This window comes from Muntiacus reevesi, chromosome 1, assembly GCF_963930625.1.
Source record: "Muntiacus reevesi chromosome 1, mMunRee1.1, whole genome shotgun sequence".
Taxonomy (NCBI): domain Eukaryota; kingdom Metazoa; phylum Chordata; class Mammalia; order Artiodactyla; family Cervidae; genus Muntiacus; species Muntiacus reevesi.
Genome location: NC_089249.1, coordinates 142,688,091 through 142,707,187, shown reverse-complemented (window position 1 = coordinate 142,707,187; position 19,097 = coordinate 142,688,091). Strand labels below are relative to the sequence as shown.

General features: G+C 42.7%; 1 pseudogene; it reads left to right on the top strand.

Moving 5' to 3' along the window:
• The window catches only part of LOC136150945 (phosphatidylinositol N-acetylglucosaminyltransferase subunit P-like), a 40,792-nt pseudogene that overhangs the window by 16,979 nt on the left and 4,716 nt on the right, over positions 1-19,097 (top strand).

The following is a 19,097-nucleotide window of genomic DNA, read 5'->3' as shown; positions in this document are numbered from 1 at the left end:
CCATATTCAAAATTTCCTGCCCTTCTACGATTAGTTTATTCAAACTAGGATCAAAACAAGAAGCACACAATTCTCTCCATCTGCTAAACTAGTACAGCCTCTCATTCCCCCAATCATTAAAACATTGAAGCACTGTTGAAGATTCTATCTGGTGGATTTTTCTGGTTGCTTCCTCATTGTTTTTCAGTCACTCAGTCATGTCTGACTCTGTGTGACCTCATGGACTGCAGTGAGCCAGGCTTCTCTGAGCTTCTCTATCTCCCAGAGTTTACTCAAACTCATGTCCACTGAATCAGTGATGCCATCCAACTATCTCATCCTCTGTTGTCCCCTTCTCCTCCTGCCTTCAATCTTTCCCAACATCAGGGTCTCTTCCAATGAGTCGGCTCTTTGCATCATGTGGCCAAAGTATTGGAGTTTTAGCATCAACCCCTCCAATGAATATTCAGGGTTAATTTACTGTAGAATTGCCTAGTTTGATTTCCTTGAAGTGCAAGGAACTCTCAAGAGTCTTCTCCATCACCGCAGTTCAAAAGCATCAATTCTTCCGTGCTCAGCCTTCCTTATGATCCAACTCTCACATCCGTACATGACTACTGGACAAACCATAGCTTTGACTAGACAGACCTTTGTTGCCAAAGTAATGTCTCTGCTTTTTAATATGCTGTCTAGGTTTGTCATGGCTTTTCTTTAAAGGCAGAAACATTTTTTAATTTCATGGCTGCAATCATTGCCTGCAGTGATTTTGGAGCAAGAAAATAAAGTTTCACTGTTTCCATTTTTCCCCCATCTATTTGCCATGAGATGATGGGACCAGATGCCACAATCTTCATTTTTTGAATGTTGAGTTTTAACCCAGCTTTTTCACTCTCCTCTTTCTCCTTTATCAAGAGGTTCTTTAGTTCCTCTTAGGTCCTCCTTTGATTCCTGATAGTAACCTTGATAACTTCAGATGCAGCTTCTGTTTTTAGTTTGTTTCACTAAGAAGGATACAATGGGAGAAGAGGGCCACATCCTAGGTCTCAGGCAAGTTTCTGAAATAGGCTGCCAGGTGTGGATCCTTGGCTTCACACACAAAAAGTTTAAGAGCGAATCATAGTAAAGTGAAGGTTTATTTAGAGAGATATATGTTCCATAAACAGAAGGTGGTTTGTCACAGATTTTGAGAGTGGTCATGGGAGAAACACACTCCACAGACAGTGTGAGCCATCTCAGAAGGTGAGAGGTCCCAAGATACGTGAGTGATTAGTCTTCATGGGCTCGGTAATATCATAGACTAATGAGTGAGAGGTTTATTCCAACTGTTTTGGAGAAGGGATGGAAATTTCCAAGAATTGGGTCACTGCCCACTTTTTGGTCTTTGATGGTTGGCCTTGGAACTATTGTAGTGCCTATGGGTGTGTCATTTAGCTTGCTGATGAGATCACAACACTGCACTCATTTATCTGCTTGTAGCCTATGCTTGTAATCTTATTTATTTAAGTGCTCTTTATCTCATTTCTTCTTATGAGGTAAAAATTGCTAGGCAGTCAGTGTAGAACTCTGAGATCTCCATCTTTTTTTCAGTAAACATTTTGCTCCATTATCCTAAAAACTATATTCTTTGTCTTGAATTCCTGGAATGTATCTTTGGTCTAATAAGTTATCAGCACTCAGATCTAGGGAAGGGCAGTAATCAGCTTCTCTTCCATATGCCTGAAGGAAAAAAAAAAAAACCCAATAACTGATGATCATTAATCTTAAGTCCATATATCTGGTCCAGTGTAAAATGGCCAGGGGGCATTAAAAAGGGTGGTGACTTAATCTGAGGATCAAGAGAAGCCATAAAGATGTTAAGCTAAGTATCTTGATCTTTAAACTGACTCATTTAGAAATAGTGATTTAAGAACAGGAGCCAAGCAAAAATGTACAGATTAATAATGGTAAAGATATAGAACTGCTGTAATCCCTGCCTTTGGGGGTACTCTTTACCCCTTCTGTGTGTCTTTGCTGAGAGCTTTGTACTTTCCTCCTCTCTAATATATCCTATTCACTTGCTACTGTGAGTGTTGGCGTCTTCATGGATTACATTCTGCTCCATGAATAGGAACTTGGATTCCCATTTCACTTGCAGGACTAAAGAATTGGGGCTGTGGACTCACCTTTCTACCCATTAAATCTTTTTTATCCTCTGTTGGTGGTGGTTTAGTAGCTAAGGTGTCTGACTCTTGTGACCCCATGGACTGTAGCCCACCTGGCTCCTCTGTCCATGGGATTTTCCAGGCAAGAATATTGGAGTGGATTGCCATTTCCTTCTCCAGGGGATCTTTCCAATGCAGGGATTGAACCCAGGTCTCCTGCATTGCAGGCAGTTTCTTCATGTTTTTAACTTCTTGTATTCAAGATAGCCCTTGATTCACTTAGGTTAAGTACCCCTTATCACATATTCTTGGAGTTTCCAGTGCTTATTTTTTAATTTTGTTTCATTTCTTTGACCAATATTTGCTTCCCAGTTGACTCAGTGGTAAAGAATCTGCCTGCCAATGCAGGAGACATAGGAGATGTGGGTTCAAGGGTTAGGAAGACCCCCTGGAGGAGGAAATGGCAACCCACTCCAGTATTCTTGCCTGAAAAATCCCAAGGACAGAGGAGCCTGACAGGCTACAGTCCATAGAGTCACAAAGAGTTGGACAGGAGTGAGCACTTATTCTTAATGTAGTTAGCTTTAAGTCACTTTGAAAAAGGCATATAGAGGGCAGGGCACAAACTTTAAAAGAATGACAAAGCCTGAGGACAAGATACAAACTGATTAGAACCAAATAAGTCCTTTATTTTCTTGGGCTCAAAAATCACTGCAGATAGTGACTGCAACCGTGAAATTAAAAGACATTTGCTTCTTGGCAGGAAAGCTATGATAAATCCAGACAGCATATTAAAAAACAGAGGCACCACTTTGCTGACAAGGATCTTCTAGTCAAAGTTATGATTTTTCCAGTAGTCATGTTTGGATGTGAGAGTTGGACCATAAGAAAGGTGGAACACCAAAGGGTTGATGTTTTCAAACTGTGATGATGGAGATGACTCTTGAGAGACCTTTGGACAGCAAGGTCAAACCAGTCAATCCTAAAGGAAATCAGTCCTGAATATTCATTGGAAGGACTGACGCTGAAACTGAAGCTCCAATACTTTGGCCACCTGATTTGAAGAACCAACTCATTGGAAAAGTCCCTGATGCTAGGAAAGACTGAGGGCAGGAGGAGAAGGGGATGACAGAGAATGAGATGATTGGATGGCATCATCGACTCAATGAACATGAGTTTGAGCAATCTCTGGGAGAGAGACAAGGACAGGGAAGCCTGGCATCTGCAGTCCATAGGGTTGCAAAGAGTCAGACACAACTGAGCAACTAAATGACTGAACAACAGCAACGACAAAATAAGTCCAAGATGGCTGTATCAACTTCCACTAGACCTTGAGCCTCAGTATAGATGCTCGTCATAACATATCAGCAAGTTGAATGACACACCCACACACTATGACAGTTTGGAGGTCAATCGTCAAAGCCAAACTATGGGCGGTGGACAAATTTTTGAAAATCCCCACTCCTCCTCCCAAAATGTGAGATTATCCTCTCACTTTTTACCCTATGAAATTGTTGTTCAGTCACACAGTCATGTCTGGCTCTTTGTGACCCCATGGACTGAAGCACATCAGGCTTCCCTGTCCTTTACTATCTCCTTGAGTTGACTCAAACTCATGTCCATTGAATCAGTGATGCCATCCAACCATTTCCTCCTCTATCTCTCCCTTCTATTCCTGCTCTCAGCTTTTCCCAGCATTAGGGAGTTTTCCAATGTTTGCATCAGGTCACCAAAATACTGGAGCTTCAACTTCAGCACCAGTCCTTCCAATGAGTATTGAGGGTTGATTTCCCTTAAGATTACCTGGTTTGATCTCCTAGCTGTCCAAGCGACTCTCAAGAGTCTTCTCTAGCACCACAGTTGGAAGGCATCGATTCTTTGGTGCTCTGCCTTCTTTATGGTCCAGCTCTCACAACTGTATGTGACCACCTGGAAGACTATAACCTTGACTATATGGACCTTTGTCAGCAGAGTAATGTTTCTGCTTTTCAACACACTGCCTGGATTTTTTGTAGTTTTCCTGCTGAGAAGCAATGGTCTTCTGATTTCATGGCTGCAGTCACCGTACACATGATTTTAGAGTCCAAGAAGAGGAAATCTATCACTACTACTCCAGTTTTCCTCCTTCTATTTGCCATAAAGTAATGGGGCCAGATGCCATGATCTTAGTTTTTTTAATACTTAGTTTTAAGCTGGCTCTTTCACTCTGCTCCTCCACACTCATCAAGAGGCTCTTTAGTTCCTCTTCACATTCTGCCATTAGTGTGGTATCATCCAGATATCTGAGGTTGTTGATATTTCTCCCACCTATCCTGATTCCAGCTTGTAACTCATCCAGCCTGGCATTTCTTATGATGTGCTCAGCATATAGGTTAAATAAATAAGATGACAGCTTAAAAGCACTGTTGTACTCCTTTCTCAGTCCTGAACCAATCAGTTGTTCCATACAGAGTTCTAACTGTTGTCTATTCATTTTCCAAGATACTGCATCCACTAGAGATGGCCTTTTGAAATTTATTACATACATTTTCCAGGCTTCCCTGATGCCTCAGCAGTAAAACAAACAAACAAACAAACAAAAAAAAACAAAAAAAACTCGCCTGCAATGCAGGAGACTCAGGTTAGATCCCTGGTTTGGAAAGATCCCCTGGAGAAGGAAATGGCAACCCACTCCATTATTCTTGCCTGGAAAATCCCATAGACAGAGGAGCCTGGCAGGCTATAATCCATGGGGCTTCAAAAAGCGTTCGACATGACTTAGTGACTAAACAACAGCAATAACATGTACTTTGCAAGATATTTTGGTACCTTAAACCCAAAAGACTAGATAAGAACCCTGGGTGAGATCTGAATATGCAGAAATGGGGCATGAAAAGATTGTAATCACTGAGATAAAATTGTAAGATGGTCTCAGATATGGGGAAAGATTAGGGGTATTGTTTAGCTGGAGGGTATGACCATAAGATGGTGGTAGACTTTCAGAATCCCTACTGCACTGGATCTTGAATCCAAGGCTAAAGCTGAGAGCAGTTCTGTAGACTGAGAGAAGTCCTTAATGGACTTCTTAAGGATAGAATTCCATGACTTAGAAGGGGTTCTGGCAAATGCCAGGATGAGAGTGCCAGGCCTAGTGGACAGGGCAGAATGTTGGGGATGCCTGCAAGATCATAATTCAAGTCAGGTGGGATGATTGGAGCAAGGGGTTGGGAGGGAGGTGTTGTAAGGGCAGAGAAGCAGAAAGTGGTTTGCATGGAAGTAATCACAGAAGTCCTGAGTGTTCTAAGGGGGTGGAGGAAAGAGAGGAAGAATTGAAAATGAAACTGTATATAAAGGGATTTAAAGAGAAGAGCCCGCGATGGGGATCTGGAGGAGGAGACCATGGAGAGCAGTTATAGAAGTTGAGGGGCAGAGCTGTGCTGAGCTACAAGGAGGCACCAAGGTGAAGCTGAACACCAGTGAAGCAGGGGGGAATGTTGGTGAAGACCCCTCTTTCTGGATGGCACCCTCACTGCTGGTAGTAAACTAGTGAGTGTTAGAGAGCAGATTGGAAGCACTGATAGGAAGTAAATTCTGGAGAAAATGGAATCTTCACCCCTCAGATCTTTTCATTTTATTCATAATAAACAAACAAAATACTAGAGAATAGTGGTTGCTGTTGTTTGGACTAGGAGGTCAAATTTCACCTTACCTATCTGGGTAGCATGTATTCAGTGGAAAATATTAACTGATGTTTTCAGTCAAAGAGAAGTCAACTAGAGGAGGAAACAAAACAGAGGAGGTATCCTTCATTTTACAAATTTGCTACAAATTTCTTTTAAACAGATCTCTCTTAGCGTACTGAAAATATTCAACTTACAAAGATTTTGGATTTGCCGAGCTTTTCCATGAAGTGATGTGTAAAAAATGCCTTGTTGTTGCTGTTTAGTCATCAAGTTGTATCCAGTTCTTTTGTAACTCCATGGACTGTAGCCCGCCAGGTTCCTCTGTCCATGGGATTTTCCAAGCAAGAATTCTGGAGTGAGTTGCCATTTCCTCCTCCAGGGGATCTTCCCAACCCAGAAATTGAACCCATGTTTCCTGTGTCTCTCACTCTAGCTGGCAGATTTTTTTTTTTTTTTTTTTTACCAGTGAGCCATTTGGGAAGGTCCTCAATAAATGTTAGTTATCTCTCTCTCCCACCTCCCATTCCCCATACATATCTAGGCAAATCAGGCCTGGTGCTCTGTCACAGGGAGCTATGTTCTTCCTGCTTAGAAATTAGATTAGTGCTTCTTGTCTGGGGCCAGACGCCTCTGTGTCTCTCCTAACCAGAGGCTGAGAGCTCACCAGTGTTGACCTTTCCAACACGCATTCACCCCTTCTAGGCCTGCTCATTTTGACTGATATCTGCAACAGGATAATCACTTTGGAAGCTTCTGGATAATCACTTCTAATCTCCTGCTCCTGGAGGGGTGTAGAAAATGTTACTCGTGCAGTCTTTTGTGACTTGGCTACCAGCAAATACCCACATTGGCTGTGGTGGGCTCTGGGACAAAAGGGGAAGTCTAACCACTCAATATACCAGCAAATTTGGAAAACTCAGCAATGGCCATGGGACTGGAAAAGGTTAGCTTTCATTCCAATCTCAAAGAAGGGCAATATAAAAAAATGTTCAAACTATTGTGCAATTGCACTCATTTCACATGCTAGAAAGGCAATGCTCAACATCCTTCAAGCTAGGCTTCAACAGTACAGCATCTGAGAACTTCCAGATGTACAAGCTGAATTTAGAAGAGGCTGAGAAACCAGAGATCAAGTTGCCAACATCCATTGGATCATAGAAAAAGCAAGAGAATTCCAGAAAAAGCATCTACTTCTGCTTCATTGACTAAGCTAAAGTCTTTGATAGTGTGGATAACGACAAACATGCTAAATCTTAGACACTGGAATACCTTACCTGCCTTCTGAGAAACCTGTATGCAGGTCAAGAAGCAATAGTTAGAATTGGACATGGAACAACAGGTGGGTTCAAAATTAGGAAAAGAGTATGTCAAGGCTGTATATGGTCACCCTGCTTATTTAACTTCTATGCAGAGTACATCATGCAAAATGCCAGGCTAGAGAATGCTCAGGCTGCAATGAAGATTGCTGGGAGACATAGCAACAACCTCAGATATGCAGATGACTCCACCCTAATGGGGGAAAGTGAAGAGGAATGAAAGAGCCTCTTGATGAGGTTGAAGGGGAAAGTGAAAAAACTAGCTTAAAACTCAACATTCAAAAAGCAAATATCATGGATTCTGGTCCCATCTCTTCATATCAAATAGATGGAGAAACAATGGAAACAATGATAGACTCTATTTCCTTGGGCTCCAAAATCACTACAGATGGTGACTACAGCCATGAAATTAAAAGGCACTTGCTCCTTGGAAGAAGGAGTTATGAAAAAGGAGAATAGCTATGACAAAACTAGACAGTGTATTAATAAGCAGAGACATCACTTTGCTGACAAAGGTCCATATAGTCAAAGCTATGGTTTTCCAGTAGTCCTGTAAAGATGTGAGATTTGGACCATAAAGGAGGCTGAGCACCAAAAAATTGGTGCTTTCAAACTGTGGTGCTGGAGAAGACTCTTGACAGTCCCTTGGACTGCAAGGAGATCCAGCCAACCAATCCTAAAGGAAATCAACCTTGAATATCCATTGGAAGGACTGGTGCTGAAGCTGAAGTTCCAATACTTTGACCACCTGATGCAAAAAGATGACTCATTGGAAAAGACCCAGGTGCTGGGAAAGAGTGAGAGCAGGAACAGAAGGGGGAGACAGAGGATGAGATGATTGGATGGCATTATTGAATCAATGGACATGAGTCTGAGCAAACTCTGGGAGATAGTGAAGGACAGGGAAGCCTGGTGTACTGCAGTCCATGGGATCCCAGAGAATTGGACATGACTTAGTGATTGAATAACAGCAACCAGATTTTGGGGCTTCCCTGGGTGGCACTAGTGGTAAAGAACCCACCTGCCAATGCAGGACATGAAGGGATGCAGGTTTGAGCCTTGAGTTGGCAAGATCCTGTGAAGGAGGCATGGCAATACACTCCAGTATTCTTGCCTGGAAAATCCCATGGACATAGGAGCCTGGTTGGCCTGCAGTCCATAGCATTGCAAATAGTCTGACATGACTGGAGCAACTTAGCAGGCATGCACCAATCAGATTTTAAACACCTATCTAGCCCTGTGGTTGAGTCAAGGCTACACCATAACCAGAAGGAGAGGGAAAATGGAGGAGAAAGATCAAAGGGGTTGCCCTGGAATCAGTGGTGAAAACTCAATGCCAAGAGAACAGTGAGCATACATTCATATGACATTATTGTGTCATGTGGTTATGAGCGACAAACGTTTTTCATTGAAAGAATTTCTAAGCAACTGATCTTGTCTGGACCCACCAGATCTGAGCATTCTCCACTCTCTCCTGCCTCAGGCGGGTCACCTGACTCAAGGGAACTAAAACCATCTACATCCACACAGAGACTGTCTATAGTAATAGAATTTTCCTATTTCACTCTTTGTGTCAACATAAGTTGACTCTTTCAGGGAACTCTTGCCCAGAAGGTGAAAACTGAAGTAACTATTGTTTGTTCCTGGAAGTTTTTTTTTTAAATAATGCTTTAAACGATCATTCAGTTACTCAGCTTTTCAAAAGAAAACATCAACAGACAATTTACTTCCCAAGATTCTCTCTAAACCCTTGCTGCTTCTCTTGCTGTGGCCATCAGCAAGAAATGGCCACAAAACTCTAATTTTGTGATCTTTACCCAATTCTAATCAAGCCCTTCCATGAAAGAACTTTTGAAACCAGACTCCAAAACCTTATACACATCCTGACTTTACCTTCTTCTCTCCAAGACACTACTAAGATTCTGTCTCACTGAGAAAAGAATGAACTCAGTCTTGTCTTAACAACAAACAAGTTGTCCTGGTGCTGTTTGGTGAGAAGGCAGCATTTGACAATCTCATCTGTCACTTCTATCTCCCCACAAGTTCTGAAAGCCCTTTGGGACTCAGACAAAGAGGATATGGGATATGGGTTCTGATTGAGCAGGACGAAAGCCCTAGTCTTATAGTCAACAATACAGGACTCTAGGTGATCTGCCTGGCCCTAAATGTATATTCATTGTGTTATTTTCTACTATTTGTCAGGTCAGATGCTAGACATGGGAATTTAAACCTGAAGATACATGGAGTTACCCTATCTGCCTTCAGCGCATACACCCTTAGTGGGAAGAGAGTCACTTAAAGGTAAATACAATGTATTATGTGCAGTGATGTTACGCAGAGTAGTGCTTCTTAAACAATATGTGGTTAAAAAGAAATCCCCCTCCACCTCCAAATCCATTATGGATCAGTGTTTTTGTAAAACGCCATTGTGTTCATTATCTATGGCTGCTACAACACATTAACACAAATTGAGTCACTTATATCAAAGGAAATGCATTCTCTGGCAGTTCTAGAGACCAGACGTCTGAAACCAAGATGTTGGTAGGGATATGCTCCTTTCGGGACCACCATTCAACCCATAACATCCATAAACATGAATAAGTAGGAAAAGGAAATTAAAAACAGATGCAATAGAAGCCCATTGACTGCACAGCATCAAATTACTGTAAAGTTCTAGCCACATTTTGAGTGGCACTGATGTGAAGCTTATGAGAGCTGCATGTCATCCCTCCAGATTTGTGAGTATCTGTGGTGATCCTGGGGGCAAAGGTCATGGAAAGCTTCCCAGAGGAGATCATGCTGAGGTACAATTTTAAGAAACAGTAGGCGTTTGCTGTGAGGAAGAGTGAGAGCTAGAGGGAAGAGCATCTTTAGAAGAGAGGAACAAAAGCGTATGTTATGTGCTGAATTGTGCCCCCCTTCCCCCCAAAGATATACTGAAGTCCTAACCTCTAGAACCTCACAATGTGAACTTATTTGGAAACAGTTCTTTACAGAGAAAATCTAGTTAAAATAAAGTACTTTAGGTGGTCCCTGATCCAGTATGACTGGCATCCTTATAAAAGAAAACATTTGCATGCAGAAATAGACACTCATGGGGCTTCCCAGGTAGTACAGTGGTAAAAAAAAATCCACCTGCCAATGCAGAGGATGGGGATTTGGGAAGATCCCCTGGAATAGGAAATGACAACCACTCCAGTATTCTTGTCTGGGAAATCCCAGGGACAGAGGAACCTGGCAAGCTACAGTCCACAGGGTCACAAAGGGTCAAACACAACTGAGCACGCACATTCACAATAGACATGCACAGAGGGAAGATGATGTGATGATACACAGGGAAAAGACACTCCCATGAAGGAGGAGGTAGAGATTGGAGTCAGGCTGTCAGAGGCCAAGAGGTGCCCGGGGCCACCAGAACCTGGGAGAGAAGCCCTGGCTGAGCTGATCTCTTGGGTCCCGTGTCTGTTCCTTGTTAGGGCTGTGACTGCTTTTAAGCCTAGATCGTGTCAACTAGGGGTAGCACTCAGGTGGCTTTATAACCATGCCAGCCTGAATTCTCACCCTCCTTGCTCCCTGGCTGAGCCCTCCCTTGGACTGCTGACTGTCTCCTCCAGAGTCCTGGATGGGCTTCTGGTGTGCAAACCTTGCTCCTTGGTAGAGTCTTCATTACTTATATCTCTGTTCTGCCACATCCTGACCAGACCTCTGAACCCTGAGACCCAGACACCCCAAATTACACTCCAGTGAGGCTCTGTCCTACCTTATCCTGACTCAGAGCACCCTGTTCCAGCCATCTAGGGGAATCATCATGTCATCTGTGAATGGCACCTACTGAAACACAGCAGCAGAATATGATGTTCACTAGTTACACCGAGACAACACTCCCTGGAGTTGTGCAACTGAAGTGACTAGTGGCACTGTAGACTCAAACATCCTTTGAGTGTGGCAGTGCCTCCTTCAGACAAAATTCTTTCATCTGCTCCTGGGCCCCGCCCCTCTTTTCCACCCCACTTCACCAACTATACCAGACTGGACCACATCCACAAGACCAATGTGCTGACCAGGGAGTGTGGGGGACTTGGAACAGGAGTTTGGGGGCAATAAATTTTGTTAATTTTCACATTTCCCAAGCTGGGAAACAACTGGGAGATGAGACACCAGAAATGTCAGTTTTACAACTGATCACAACTGTAAAGAAGGGTGTAGCTTCCCTGGTGGTTCCGTGGTAAAGAATCAGCCTGCTGATGCAGGAGATGTGTATTCAATCCCTGAGATGAGAAGATCCCCTGGAGAAGGAAACGACAACCCACTCCAGCATTCTTGCTTGGGAAATCCCATGGACAGAGGAGCCTGGTGGGCTACAGTCCATGGGCTTGCAAACGGAGTCAGACATGACTTACTAACTAAACAACAACAATAGCTGGAAAGAAGGATGTGACTTTCATGTACACAGCGAGTATCTCACACTTGCACCCAGAATCCCATGTTCACTCTGCTCACAGGCAGAGCTACAGTGCCCCTTTCTGTTTCCCTGTGATATTGTGACTTTAATAAAAAATATATATTGGACTTTGTCCCCTTTCTGGCACAGGGCTACTAAAACCCTTGAATCTCCTAAGTGATGAGACTTGTAAAGGGGTCTTTTGTATGTTAATGAACACCTTTTGGATGGCACCCAAGGATGGAGACTGATTGTCAGGAGAACCAACCATGTAATTTAAGGGTTGGAACATTCATTCTTACTCCTCTGATCTCCTGACTTCTGAGAAACTGAGAGGAGCTGAAGACTGAGGTCTATCACCATTGGCCAATGATTTGATCAGTCATGCCTATGTAGTGAAGCCTCCATAACAACCCAAGGACCAAGGTTCAGAGAGCTTCTCGGCTGGTGAACTTCTGTGGAGATGCAGAGAGCAGTGCGCTCCGAGAGAATAAGGAAGTTCGGTGCCCTTTCCCCATTCCTTGCCTTGCACTCTCTTCCATCTGGTTGTTCCTGAGCCCTTTTATGATAAACCTGTGATCTAGGAAGTAAATCTTTCTGTGAGTTCTGTAAGCTGCTCTAAGAAAGTTAATCAGACCCAAGGAGAAGGTCATGGGGAACTCTAAGCTACAGCCTGTCAGTCAAAAGCACAGGTGACAACCTGGGCTTTTGATTGGCATCTGAAGTGCAGGGCAGTCCTATGGGACTGAACCCCTAAGTTGTGATTCCATTTCCAGGCACATAGTATCATACAAGTTGAAAGGTAGGACACCCAGCTGGTGCCCAAGAATGGCTTGGATGAGGGGAACACTCTACACACTGTAATTGGTGTACAGAGTCTTAGTTCCCTAGGGACGCATGGCTGAGCCTGTCCTGAGACAGCAGTAGGTAGAAAACAGACATGTGTTAATCCTCTCTGTGGGCAGGCAGAGCAGAAACAGGTCCTGGCCTTTGCTCCCACACTGCTCCTGATCTGCAGTTCCCTGTTACACATAGGACCTTGTTGTTTATCCATCCTATAAATAATAGTTCATATATGCTAATCGCAAACTCTGAGTACTTGTCTCCCCCACCACCTTGTAACCACATATCTATTCTCTATGACTATGAGTCTTGTTTCTGTTTCATAGATAAGTTCATTTGTGTGATATTTTAGATTCAACATATAGGTGATATCATATAGTGTTTCTGTTTCATTGATAAGCTCCTTTGTGTCATATTTTAGATTCCACATGTCAGTGATATCATATGGTATTTTTCTGACTTTCTTTGCTTAGTGTGATAAACTGTAGGTCAATCCATGTTGCTGCAAATGCCATTATACCATTCTTTTATTGCTGACCGATATTTCTATATGTACACATATATGTGCATATATATATATATATGTACACCACATTTTCTTTATTTGTTCATCTGTCAATGTACATTTAGGTTGTTTCCATGTCTCACCTATTGTAAATAGTGTTGCTAATGAAAAAAAGGGTGGATGTACCTTTGCAAATTATAATTTTGTCTGGATAAACTCCCATAAGTGGGATTGCTACATAATATGCCAATTCTATTCTTAGTTTTTTGAGGAAACTCCATATTGTTCTCCATAACAGCTGTACCAATTTACATTCCCATCAACAGTGTAAGAGAGCTCCCTTTTCTCCATACTATCTCCAGAATTTGTTATTTGTAGATTTTTTAATGATGACCATTCTGATTGGTGTGAGGTGGTACCTATTGTAGTTTTGATTTGCATTTCTCTAATAATTAGTGATGATGAGAATTCATTCACATGCCTGTTAGCCTTCTGTGTGTCTTCATTGGAGAAATATCTATTTAGGTCTTCTGCCTATTTTTTGAAAGGGGCTTGGGGGTTTTTTGTTATTGACTTGTTTGAGCTGTTTGTATATTTTGGAAATTAAGCCCTTGGCATTTGCATCATTTGCAACTATTTTCTTCCACTCAGTATAACCTCAGCTTTAGACTGTTGAGACTGCCATGGGATTCTGAGTGCATTTTTCCAGTTCTTCCTACAACAGAGATCCAAAATGTGCAATGGAGTAAGCAAGCTAAAGAATTATTTCTTGTTCACATATCAAGTGGGGAATAAACAGTCAGAAGCAGATTCAATGGCTTTCAATATTGAAGGTCTAAGCTCTATCTGATTTGTTGTTCTATGATCCCTAGAATGTTGGCCTAATCATGGATCAAAATTTATCACTACCACATTCCAGCCAGTGGGTAGGGAGAAATGCTTTTTCCTTCTTTAAATGCAGGAGTTGGAGTTTGCAAACATAGACATTGCTTCACTCGCATCTTATTAGCAGGAGCTTAGTTACATGGCTGTATCAAGCTGTGAGGGAGATGTACAAGTGAGATGTGTCTACTAACCTTCTTCTCAAATCTCCTCCCCTGTCACTTGCCCTGTGCAACCTAAACCCAAGTCCTCCTGAAATGACTCTGAAAGAGCAGGCCATGCTTTTTCACACTCCACATCTTTATGCCTGCTATTCTCACTGGAATGCCTGGGCAAACTCTTTTGCAAGCATAGGTGTGTGTAAGTGCGTACTCGGTGGCTTCCGTCATGTTCTACTCTTTGTGATCGTATCCACCAGGCTCCTCTGTCCATGGGATTTTCCGGCCAAGAATACTGGAGTGGGTTGCCATGCCTTCCTCCAGGGGATCTTACTAACCCAGGGATCGAACCTGTGTCTCCTGCTTCTTGCTAACTGTTCTGTTTCCCCTAGTAGATGAAATGGCTGTTTGAACTGTATCACTGTGATGTCTAATTTGAGCCCAGCAACTACACACGATAGGTGCTCTAGAAATATCTGTGGAATGACCTGTGCTATCTGGTCTTATTCTTTCCTATTAGCAAGTGTGTTTTGTCATCCTAAAGCAGATTTCAAGGTCTGAAAGCAGAGAGGGAAGTTGAAATACCTGTGAATCTCTCCCCACCCTGTGCTTAATGCCTGTCTCCAGGAAGCCTGATTTATGCTGCTTGGAAACTGTGCTGTCAGGCACATGACAAATGTATTAATCAGTGGAACCTTGGTTTAATGTCTGATCAGCCTGAAATTGGGATCATGGTAACCCTAGACACTGAAAAGCTAGTACTGGAAATAATGTCAGGCATCTGGTCAGTCTCAGCAGATATTTGTGAAGTGAGTTCTAGAGCAGTGACTGCATAGGGAGGCAGGCTGTGATTGTTCATCTCACCATGTTCTGGGCTCAGACATTCCAATGGAATGGCATGATTATAAGGGCTGAGATCATATATTCATGTTCTAGGCTCAAGATTAAAAGAAACTTATTTAAAATCTCGGATAGGGTGGACATGGTCTTTTTGATAATGACTCAACTGCTTCAAGTTCTAGGAAAACCATTTGCTTCTAGAGTAAATGGGGCTTCCCTGGTGGCTCAGATGGTACAGAATCTGCCTGAAATGTGGGAAACCTGGGTTCAATCTCTGGGTTGGGAAGATCCCCTGGAGAAAGGACAGGCAACCCACTCCAGTATTCTTGCCTGGAGAATTCCATGGACAGAGGCTATACCCTATGGGACTTGTAAAGAGTTGTACATGACTGAGCAACAAACATTTTCACTTTTTATGGTAAATAAGCTGTATTTAAGCGCTAGACTCCAATGAGATAACTTTTAAAAACATGATCAAATACAAGCTGCCACCCAACAAGATGTGGAAACAGACTCTAAATAGGCAACATGGGACACGTTGTCTACTTCCCTCTGTAGAACCACAACAGAAGACCCACATTACAAATTCCCTAGAGCTGAAACCAGAGAAATGCAAAGAAACTTGGGGGACAAAAGACAGAGAAGCAGCATTTTAATATATAAACGGTCAGGATAGGCCAGAGTCTTGCTGCTCCAGATGTGGTGTGGCTCAGCAGTGTCAGCGTCCCCTGAGAACTGGTTAGAAAGTTCTAACAGACTCTCCAGCCCCTTTCCTTCCTAGACTGACTGAATCTTCCGACAAGATCTCCAGGTGATTTGAATGTACATCAAAGTTTGAGAAACGCTTAGCTAGAACATTAGTAATGTGGAATTCTGCTCTTAAAATGTGCTTTGAAATCAAAGTAAACCCATTTAAAGCATTTCAGATCACTCTTTGCCCCATTCTCTGAGCCACACCGTCACACATCAGATGTGTCCTACTCTGGACTTTGAGCCTCTCTTAGGTATGAGTCACAGAGTTGTACTGACATTGGCTGTGCCATTTCTGTAAGACAGTCTTCATGGATTACAAACTGGATTCCAAGACTTTCTTTGGCTATTCCTTGCCCAGCACCCCCAAGGTTGTATGATGATTTCCATTTTTAGAGATGATAAAACTGGGGCCCAGGGAGGTTCCATGACTCACCCATGGGGCATCAAGTTCTTGGTATCTGAATCACAAGAGAACTCAAGCTTTTGAGTTGCCAATGCGAGGTTCACTCAACTTTGATGTCTTTCCTTTTTGCATAAAAGGGATATTTTTGTGTGAGAGATTTTTGAGAAAGAAAAAAATTCATAGATAAAATCATGCACATTTGGGCCCCTGGGATTGTGGAAGTTTTAGAACAAATTTCCAGGTAGAGAGATATGTCAGTGCAGAGCGGGCCCTGCCCAGCCCAGCTTCCACATTCCTGCTTCAGCCCAGGAAGGCTCTGTCTCCAGAACCACCAGCCTGGTCCAGGGCACCGTCATTTCCCGCCTGGAGCTACTTCTAATTGCTCTTTCACTTTTCAGTCTCTCAACCTTCACTTCATCCTGCATCGAATTGAATAACTTTTTGAAATATTCATGGGCCCTTGTAACTTCTTCCCCACCCCTGCTGCAAACCCGTCATTGACCTCAGGATAAATTCAACTTCTTTCAATGTGGCCTCGAATGCTCTGTTCTCACCAGCATTTCCCTTGCTGTTGCAACCACTCTTTCAGTTCCTCTTGACATAAGCTCCTGACTCATAACCTGCATTCAAAGTCTTCTTCTCATTTTTGTGTCTGACTAACCCCTTCTCTTTCCTTAATTCCAGATGTTGTGTCTCCTCAGATGGGTCATTCATGACACCAGCATAATCTCTTTATCCTGATATTATTATTTTTATATTAATCCTTAGCTCTTTGTCTTTAGTGTGTGCATCGTACTCAGCCGCTTCAGTCATGTCTGACTCTTTGTAACACTATGGATTGTGGCCTGCTAGGCTCCTCTCTCCATGGGACTCTCCAGGCAAGAATACTGGAGTCAGTTGCCATGCCCTCCTCCAGGGGATCTTCTTGACCCAGAGATCAAAGCCATGTCTCCTGCATCTCCTGCACTGTAGGCAGATTCTTTATCACTGTGCTACCCGGGAAGATCCTCTTTGTCTTCAGTACACTTAGGCAATTGTGTATTCACTTGTGTTTTTGTGGGTTTACTGTATGGCTCTCCCACTAGATTGTTTAGTATAAAACAAAGAATGTCACCCACTCTCCATTTCTACAAGGATGAAATCATTAGCCACTGAAGTCAATGACCAACAGTACACCCTGAGAGGAATTCAGGATGAAGAACAGAATGAGGCACCCTGCTTTGGAAACAGGACTGTAGAAAGTTAAAATATATATGTGTGTGTGTGTGTGTGTGTGTGTGTGCACGTGCATGCACATGTGTGCACATGTGTGTGTGCTAAGTTGCTTCAATCACATCCAATTTTTTGTGACCCTATGGACTGTAGCCCACCAGGCTTCTCTGTCCATGGGATTCTCCAGCCAAATATAACATGCATATATATATTAACATTTTTATAAATTTTTTATGGACTCTTGTATCTTTCCAAACCTACAAAAGCATTCAAGTCATTTACGGAGATACTGTCCAGCACAACTGGCAGTAACCTGTTGTTGAGATGTATGCTTGGCCGCATGTGTTCTCCATCCAAAATTGTATTTATACTGACTTCTCCCCCTTCCTCCTTAGAGCAGTTTCTCAGCGCTGTATGAGGAACTCTTCTCAGGCTATAATCCTCAGTAAGGTCCCAGAATAAAACTGAAATGCAAAGCTCTCATGTTGTGCCTCTTTCTTTAAGTTGACACAAACTTTGTGAAGACAGAAACCATGACTATCTTTTTCAGTACTGTGTATCCACCCAGCTCTTTGCACATGGCTTGCCATGTAGTAGTTGCTCAATTAATATTGGTTGAAAATATTAATTTTGAAAATAATTCTTGATCTTCCAGAGTTATCATCCTTCCTTTGTTACTGAGTCCAAGCTTGCTCTGTTCACTGAAGAACAGGCCAATAAATCTGAGACAAGGTGTTGAGATGAGGAAGAGACTTTACTCAGGGAGCCGACAGATGAAGATGTCAGTCTAGTGCCTAAAAATAACCATCTTGTAGGGGCCTGGATGCCAGGTTCTTTTACCGGTCAGAGATGGAGAGGGAGGTGAGGAAACAAAGCAAAAAGACCATCGCTTTCTTCCAAATGTCTCTTAAAGTGGCAAGTTTCAGGCAGTGGAACGTGTTTCACTTCCTTACAGCCCTTCACACAGGGGCAGAGTCAGGCTATCTCCCTGAGGCAGGCCATTATGTATGCCTACAGTAAGAAAAGGGGCAAGACAAAGGATAAATTCACAGAAGCAGATCCAGTAGGAATTAAAAATTATCCCTCCCTAGTTACACCATCCTTGATATTACAGAGAGACATTACTCTTTAGTGGTTATGCGTATGGACTCTGGAGCATCTAGATTCACATCCTGGCTCTTACAACTTTGAGCAAGTTCCTCTGCCTAGTGTTCCCATCTGTAAGTTGGGAAGACGATGATGATGATAATAATAAAAACTACCTTATAAGATAACATAGGCTCTAGTGGTAAAGAACTCACTTGCCAATGCAGGAGATCTAAAAGATGTGGGTTCGATCCCTGGGTCGGGAAGATCCTCTGGAGGAGAGCATGACAACTCACTCCAGTATTCTTGACTAGAGAATTCCATCAATGTACAGAGGAAACTGGAGGGTCTGTGGTTCACAGGGTCGCAAAGAGTCGAACATGACTGAAGCAACTTAACACACACAAGATAACATAACAGAGAACAATAAATGAGTTGACATAGATGTAAAAGCAGCAGTTCTTGATTCATAGTAAAATTAACTATTATTGCCATATCTGTACCTTGTTCATTGCTTTGATAGTGCCGGCATCACTTCTTTTTGCAATTATTTTCATACCTATGTCATTCTCTAGGTCATGAATTAGTTTGTTGTTCACTTCAGATTCAACAAGTCTCACACAGTGCCTGGTCAATTAAGCACTCAATAAAATTGAACTTCACTTGGTATATTATATAACATTCAATTATGAAAAATGTACATCTTTTTCTCACTGTATGTATGCTTAGTTGCTCAGTTGTGTCTGGCTCTTTGTGGCCACATGGACTATAGCCTGCCAGGCTCCTCTGTCCCTGGGGATTCTTCAGGCAAGAATTCTGAGAGGGTTGGCATGCCCTCTTCCAGGGGAGTTTCCCAACCCAGGGATAAAATCCAGA